The following is an 8,069-nucleotide window of genomic DNA, read 5'->3' on the forward strand; positions in this document are numbered from 1 at the left end:
CAGGCTTTACACTCAGCGATCAAATGTCCAGGTTTACAACAAAAGAAACAAACACGTGTCTCACCATCATTATGACCCTTTTGAAACACTTTAGGTGGTACCTCACATTTTTCTGGAGCAACAAACGCAGCATGTGGTAATGTGCAATCCTTTCTTACCACACGGTCAGACCGTACAGGCGATGTAAAAACAGTTTTATGAGTCAACACAAACTCATCTGCATACACCGCTGCATCTGCCAGAGAAATAACTTTCTTCTCATTTAGATGAACCACAATATTTTCATGAACAGCATTTTTAAAATCCTCCAATAAAATGAGTTCCTGTAACTGTTCAAAACTGGTAACATTAGAGGCACTACACCACTTCTCAAATAAAGTCCGTTTCTCACGTGCAAACTCCACATATGTCTGGCTGGCGGTTTTCACCTTCATTCTAAAGTTTTGGCGGTAAGCTTCAGGCACAAGCTCATATGCATGTAAAATACTGCTTTTCACTACCTCATAATCCAAACTCTGACTTAAAGATAACGCTGCGCATACCTCTTGAGCTTTTCCCTCCAGCTTGCATTGCAACAACAGAGGCCAGACTTCCTTAGGCCAATGCAAAACAGAGGCAATTCGTTCAAAAGCAGGAAAATAAGAATCCACATCTGATTCTCTAAAATGAGGTACTAGCTTAATATGCTTACCTACATCAAATGCAGCAACCGGTTCTGGTGATGTCACAGAAGAATGAGCAGCAGCTGGCAAAGGAATAAACAGGGTAGAAGGTGTGGAAGCAGGGCCAGAAGGAGTAGAAGTAGGACCAGGAAGAATGGAAACAGGGCCAGAAGCTCTCCTATCGGTAGTCTCTGAAGAAGCACCCAGCGGTAGTAGCAAAGGGTCACCAGTTGCAGTACCTGCACCTGAAGGCCCAGTCTGCAACTGGTATAACCTCAGAGCCTTCTCAGCTTCAATCTCCAGAGCCCTCACCTTCAGAAATTGTATCTCACGCTCCTGCCGTCGTGTCTCCAATTCCAACTCCTTAAGGCGCACTGCTATCAGAGGATCAGATGGTTTTGATCCCGTACTAGGCGATACCGCACTGATAGTGGACTCCTCCACAACCAGTGAGAAAGCACCTGCACCCTCACCTGCAACCTGCGCACTGACTGCCACCTCTCCATCTGGCAACACCTTTAAAGCAACCAATTTCTCAAGTAAAGCAGTTTTAATCTCCTCCCTCTTACCATGACGAGGAACAGACACCTGATAAGCCTCAGCAATCGAGACTAGATCCTTTCTACGGTAAGTATCCAATTTCCCACGAGAAGGAGACCTAACAAAATCAGCCACATCCATACTGAAGCCTCAAACCATAGAAGTTCACCCCCACCAAAAAAAAACCAGCCAGACAGACACAGTCCGACAGACCACAACAAGAAAAGCAGAAAGCTCCCCCTGCCAAAAAAAACCCAAAGAGGACGAGCCCCCAATTTATGTTACAGCCTGTCTAGGTAGGCCGCAACATAAAGTAAAAAGGAAAAAAAAAAAAAAGTATATATGTCTCCCCCAACTCCTCACACTTCAGTCCCACCAGACCAAGGAAACGACAGGTTCACCAGAATTCAGTCTCCAAATGTTTTATTTACTCCAAGATGACAATGGAAGCAAAACTTCAGGAGTGGTCTAAGCCTAAAATAAACAAATCCCATTCCACCCAACATATATAACTTACCTACCCAAATCAATAAAGAAAGAAAATACAAAAACATTACCTAACTCCCTAACATAAACAGAATGCAAGTCAACCCCTTTAATGAAAATAAATAAGGCTACACCCCCTACAGCTTCCAAATGAGTAGGAGAACTATGAGGTTAACACCACATTAGACAGCTGACTCACACACAATAGCATGAGCTGAATCACAAACAATAGTATGTTCACAGATGCACATACACACAAGCTTTAGTCTGGCAGGAAGAAGCAATGACCAGGAGGAAGAGGAGGAGCTCCTTTCAGTCATCCAGCAGGGCTTTAAATCTGTTCCGCCTTAATCCTGTCAGCCAACCGGAGCACGGTTCCAGCAGCAAATCAGCAGCAGCACCTGTGGCATTTACTCAGGATAGAGAAACAACACAAATAAGTCACCAGACGTAACAATGCCTATGAAGTGTCACGCCTTCGTCCTGTCAGTCTGTTGTCCCCGCCATGTGCTTTATTCGCACATGGCTATGTTTTGTTTATATCCTTGTCTCCGCCCTCGTCCCGCCTCCTCGTCCGTGTCATGTGTCAGCCCGTCCTCGTTATCTGTCCAGGTGTGTCTCGTTTGTGTCTGTATTTAAGCCCTCTTGTCTCACGTCCTGTTTGTCGTTCATTTCTCATTTCACCGTTCACATTTCTCATGTCTAGTCGGTCGTGTTTTCGAGTCTGTCCGTCTGTCTCCACAGTTTCTCCGTGTTTGTTTCCCTAGTCGTTGTTTCGTGTCGTAGTTTCTTTTCCTCTCTCGTTCCTTCGTTTTCTCTTTAGTCTGTCTGTCCCGTTTGCCCTGTTTAGCTCCCCTTGTTTTAGTTTAGCCTGGTTAGCTCCCTGTTTGTTTTCGTTATGTTTATGTATCTTTGTTTTGTTATTCTCCTTTATTTAAAGGCTGTGTGTTAGCAAGTGCGTCCGCCTCCGTCAGTCTGCCCGTGAACCGTGACAGAATGAACGACCCCAAGGACGCAGCTAACACGAACACTCTCCCGGAGAAGAACATCAGAACGGCAGAGGATATACTGGCTGTAAGGGTTGGTGATCAACCTCTCGTTCTACAGTCTTTTATGGGAGTTCCGGCGGAATATGAGGGAGGTCCAAATTGGAAAGGTTTTATATTCCAATGTCGAAACTATTTCGAATATTTAACTTGTCCTCCTCCTCCAGCATTAATCCAAGTTATGTTCATAAAATCACTCCTTAGAGGAGAGGCGTTACGGTGGGCTAAAGCCGTAATCAAGGAGAGATATCTAAACATCGATGTAGAGACATTTTTTGAACTTTTCACTGAAAGATTCTCCCGTTTAGCTCCCGAGGATTACCCCCTCAGGTCCGGGGAAATTTTTGGGGGGGGGGGTTAAGGATAGGGGCTGTTAGCCTTCATCCTCAGGAGGCTAACAGGGGCACATCTCTGGGGGATCCATGGTCGATGACATCCCTCATGAGTGTGCCCGTCAAACCCCCTAAACCCTCTACAGTCCCAGCGCGAGCCCGGCGAGCAGCACAAACCCCTGTCCTCGAGAGCGCGGCACCTCCAGCCGCGCCTGTCTTCGTGAGCGCGGCGCGCGCCTCTCCTGTCTTCGTGAGCGCGGCCCGCGCCTCTCCTGTCTCCGTGGACGACGGCGCAGACTCCTCTGCCTCCGTGGTCGTCGTCGCACGTTCCCCAGTCTCCGTGGACGACGGCGCAGACTCCTCTGCCTCCGTGGTCGTCGTCGCACGTTCCCCAGTCTCCGTGGACGACGGCGCAGACTCCTCTGCCTCCGTGGAAGTCGTCGCACGTTCTTCAGTCTTCGTGGACGACGGCGCAGACTCCTCTGCCCCCGTGGATGTCGTCGCACGTTCCCCAGTCTTCGTGGACGACGGCGCAGATTCCTCTGCCTCCGTGGACGTCGTCGCACGTTCCCCAGTCTTCGTGGACGACGTCGCAGACTCCTCTGTCTCCGTGGACGTCGTCGCACGTTCCCCAGTCTTCGTGGACGACGGTGCAGATTCATCTGCCTCCGTGGATGACGTCGCAGGTTCCCCTGCCTCCGTGGATGACGTCGCAGATTCCTCTGCCTCCGTGGACGTCGTTGCACTTTCTCCAGTCTCAGTGGACGACGGCGCAGATTCCTCTGCCTCCGTGGACGTCGTCGCACGTTCCCCAGTCTTCGTGGACGACGTCGCAGACTCCTCTGCCTCCGTGGACGTCGTCGCAGGCTCCCCTGGCTCCGTGGACGACGTCGCAGGCTCCCCTGGCTCCGTGGACGACGTCGCAGGCTCCCCTGGCTCCGTGGACGACGTCGCAGGCTCCCCTGGCTCCGTGGACGACGTCGCAGGTTCCCCTGGCTCCGTGGACGACGTCGCAGGTTCCCCTGGCTCCGTGACTATGGCGGCCCCCGCCGCTCCTGTCCCCGTGACTGTGGCTAAGGCCGTTTCTGCCCCCGTGACTGTGGCCCCGGCCGCTCCGGGTCAAGTCCGTAGGTCGGCCCGAAGGACCTCGGGGCCAATCCCTAGGGTTGTGCCCAGGCTGGCTTCTCAGTCTGCCCCACAAACTTTTGCCAGTCCTGGGCATCCACCTGTTACTTTGGTTCCCTTGTCTGTCCCAGTCCTGGTTCCCGTCTCTGTCCTTGTCCCTGTACCCGTGTCTGCCTTTGTGTCTGTCCCGGTCCCTGTCACTGTGTTTGTGTCTGTCCCCCTGAATGTCTTGGTTCCTGTTCCCCTACCTAGTCCAGTCCAGTTTCCTGTGAGTCCTGTCCAGTCTATGTTTCAACCCCCTGTCCAGTCTCAAGTCTCGTCTCCTCTCCAGTCACCCTCGGTCCTATCTCCATTCCAGTCCCCTGTCCTGTCTCCTGCCCATGTCCAGTCTTCTGTCCCCAAACATGTCCAGTCCCCTGTTAGTCCTGTCCAGTCCTTGTTTCAAACATCTGTCTCGTCTCATGTCCAGTCCACTGTCCCCAACCATGTCAAGTCACCATATCCATCCCGCGTTCAGTCTCCAGTCCCGTCTCCGTTTCAGTCTAGTGTCATGTCACCGGTCCAGTCACATGCCCCTGTCCAGTCTAATGTTCCTATCCTGTCCAGTGTCGTGTCCCCTGTCTCGTCACCAGTCTCTGCTCCCGTCTATTCCCAGCACCCAGTCCTGTCATCAGTCCCGTCTCCATTCCAGTCCCCTGTTCTGTCACCTGTCCATGTCCAGTCTTCTGTCCCCAAACGTGTCCAGTCTCCGTATCCGTCCCACGTTCAGTCCCCTGTCTTGTCTCCAGTCCAGTCTCCCGTCAATTCCCATGTGTCTACTCCTGTCCAGTCCGTTCTCGTCTCTTGTGGCCCCCCTTTGTCAGTCACCTGTCATGTCCCATGTCCCGTCTCGTATATTCGGTCCTGTCGTGTCCCCAGCTCCTGTGTCTGTTCCCGTCCTGTCCTGAGTCCTGTCACCCGTTGGTTTGTTGTCCTGTCTTGTTTTCCGTGCCCTCTCCAGTGCCAGCTCCTGGGGGGTTTAGGAGTACGCGCCCAGGAGTTGCGCGTTCTTGGGGGGGGCATCTGTCACGCCTTCGTCCTGTCAGTCTGTTGTCCCCGCCATGTGCTTTATTCGCACATGGCTATGTTTTGTTTATATCCTTGTCTCCGCCCTCGTCCCGCCTCCTCGTCCGTGTCATGTGTCAGCCCGTCCTCGTTATCTGTCCAGGTGTGTCTCGTTTGTGTCTGTATTTAAGCCCTCTTGTCTCACGTCCTGTTTGTCGTTCATTTCTCACTTCACCGTTCACATTTCTCATGTCTAGTCAGTCGTGTTTTCGAGTCTGTCCGTCTGTCTCCACAGTTTCTCCGTGTTTGTTTCCCTAGTCGTTGTTTCGTGTCGTAGTTTCTTTTCCTCTCTCGTTCCTTCGTTTTCTCTTTAGTCTGTCTGTCCCGTTTGCCCTGTTTAGCTCCCCTTGTTTTAGTTTAGCCTGGTTAGCTCCCTGTTTGTTTTCGTTATGTTTATGTATCTTTGTTTTGTTATTCTCCTTTATTTAAAGGCTGTGTGTTAGCAAGTGCGTCCGCCTCCGTCAGTCTGCCCGTGAACCGTGACAGAAGTCTCAGTGCTTAGTTAGTTCATGTTTCATAATTTTTTCAGACAAACTTGCTTGTCTTTTCTTTTACATACAATGTCATTCATTCCTTGTCCGTAACCGCCTATCCAGTTCAGGGTCACGGTGGGTCCTACTCGGAATCATTGGGCACAAGGCTGGAAGGCACCCACACACACCCACACACTCACACCTATGGACACTTTTTTTGAGTCGCCAATCCACCTACCAAAGTGTGTTTTTGGACAGTGGGAGGAAACTGGATCACCCAGAGGAAACCCATGCGGACACTGGAAGAACACACCATACTTCTCACTGACAGACAGCTGGAGCAGGACTTGAACCAGCAACCTCCATGTCCCTGGAGCTGTGTGACTGCGACACTACCTGCTGTGCCACCCATGTGTTGATGTGTGTATTGCTAATACCTTAATCTCATCTGAATAATGAAATATTATTATATATGCCAACAACACCTGCTGGCATTAAAGAGAATGATAGGATACTGATAGGAGTGAAATCAGTTTAAACTAGCTTCCACAGGAATTATTATAAACATTTAAGGACTCCGAGTTATAAAAAGGCAATTCTGGGAAAAGTAATTAAAGGAGGTCACTGGAAGTTGATCCAGTGCAAAGATTTTTTTTTTTCAAATGACCATTGTTCTGCCCTTCTAGGCAACAGTAGATCAAATAGTTGCAGAGCATCAACCTCATGCTTTAGCCTCTATCGCCTCATTCTCCATGATATCTGGTATAACAAAGATTTAGGCACATGGATATAGTGCAAAAAAAAGTTCAATTTAATTGAAGGAGTTTTTTTAATGCTGCTGCTGTTAGTAGTGTTTTGGGAAATGTTTTCTTGTCATCACGTGTATACAAACAATATGAAGGCTGTGCAAAATATTATAATATTGAATATTATTATTAAATAAAATATTAATTAAAAACATCTCCATTAACAATGTTAGCAAAAAACATACACAATGTTCCTGGCTCAGCAACAACAATATTAACGTTCCTTCCTCAAAACATGTATGATGTTCCTAGCTCAACAACAATACTACCATTCCTGGCTCAAGTTCATGCACAACATTCCTGGCTCAACATCATGTATGATGTTCCTGGCTCAGCATGAGAAACAAAATTCCTGGCTTAACTTCATGCACAACTTTCCTGGCTCAAAAACATTGCATGTAAAAGATATGAGGGTGTCCAAAAAAATTACGAACAAACTAAGCACTGAGATTGCATTGGCATAAATATGGTATGATGGCTGTATTTAAATAATCATAAAATTTCCATGAAATTATAAATTGCCATTGTCACAGTGCAAAAAAAATGCTAAGTTAGCAGACTGTTCAGACTAAATAAATAGTAAAAAGCTAACTACATTTAATCTAACGTTATTCAGTTTAGGAAGTTGTGATACACATTAGTAAGTAAGTAAAAAACAATGTTTGATACTAGGCTTAAAGAAATCCACTTGCATTTGAAAATGTAAAGTGAGACAATAAAGTAATATTTACAAGTTAGCATTAAAATCAACTTTACCAAAAATGGGCTATGGTGTGTATAATCTCTTTCAAATTAAGCAGCCCAACTAAAAATTTAAAAACCTAAACCCTATTTTCACTCCAATATTTTACTAATTTCTTCTTAGAGCATAAAGAGACACTGCCCTTTTTGTCTGAACATCATGTGTGTCCCACATCGTTATTCGTCATGTTTTGTTTAAACAGAAGACACTGTAAATGTCAGTTGTAAATAAACAAACGTTGGTACTCCATGGGTTATGAATCCATTTATGAATTTAACTGTATTTGTACAAAGTGCAGATTAATCTCTCTTCATACTTTTCTATCCTCCCTCCGAACTGCAACCAGCTACTCTCGCTGATCACCAAGGTGAGGCGCAGTTAATTTTGAACAAGCCTATTGACTCTTTTAGCTGCAGAGCCTTCAGTTCATTCTCTATGGCTTCCGAAACCAACATGCTTTCGTTATACACAACCGTGTTCAAAATGTCCTTACACTATTCTCTACATTTCTCACTTTGCAGTTAAATGTATAGTGAATAGGGCACTGATTAATTTTGGGCACAACCCTGTATGGATAATTGGAGCAGTAGGGGCAGTGTAGTTAGACCAGCTAGCACATACTCTGAACTCAGTATTGCTGAAAAAAGGAAATACACGGAAAGATACATTTGCAAATTAAACCAAAACCTGCTAGTGTTCCTTAACAATGGACTGAACTTACAGAGCACATACTATACTATGTTTGGTGTTATT

The sequence above is a fragment of the Hoplias malabaricus genome, chromosome 11 (genome assembly GCF_029633855.1).
Source record: "Hoplias malabaricus isolate fHopMal1 chromosome 11, fHopMal1.hap1, whole genome shotgun sequence".
NCBI classification, from domain to species: domain Eukaryota; kingdom Metazoa; phylum Chordata; class Actinopteri; order Characiformes; family Erythrinidae; genus Hoplias; species Hoplias malabaricus.